Below are 656 nucleotides of genomic sequence, written 5' to 3' on the forward strand. Positions count from 1 at the left end.
TTATCAACTGAATGCATGCTTATTAATATCAAGGATAAGTACATAGCTTTTAGGGAAATATTTATTTCTAAATTATGTGTCTAAGTTACTAGAAGTTCTCTGCCATCAAATCTCAGCTCAGGAGTCTGTGCATCTATCTGATACTTGTCACTTGAGAGTAAATAAAAAGCAACACTGCAGCCATTTAATTAGCTATATGTTTCTGGGCAATAGTCAAATACGTTAGTACTGTAGGGCTCCAGTCTTCTAAAAAACTCTACGGTTCATTTAAATAATAATGACCCATGAAGCCATTTATATTGAAGCGTTTCTGATCAGGTTCCTATCCTGACAGCACTGTCAAATAGTCACACTGTAGCCAGCTGATAGCTTTCAATGCAAGGAGTAGTACCTACCAGCAAATCTAACTTTATCACAACGCTCTAAATGTTTATGTTTACGTAAAGCATTTGTTGTTTTACATAAAGCAGACAAGCAATTACACGAAACTCATTTCTCTAAAGGAAAATGTCATGCTTTCCTGACTGTGGAGAAAAGCCTGCAAATGTAATACAAACAAAGCTTGAAGGCAAATAAAAATACTACACAGCTTTATCTTTTCATCAAGAAAATTCAGAATACTTTACAAAAACCTTTAATACAAAAAGCTGTTTTGT

The sequence above is a fragment of the Nestor notabilis genome, unplaced genomic scaffold (genome assembly GCF_000696875.1).
Source record: "Nestor notabilis isolate BGI_N333 unplaced genomic scaffold, ASM69687v1 scaffold21892, whole genome shotgun sequence".
In the NCBI taxonomy this organism is placed as follows: Eukaryota; Metazoa; Chordata; class Aves; order Psittaciformes; family Psittacidae; genus Nestor; species Nestor notabilis.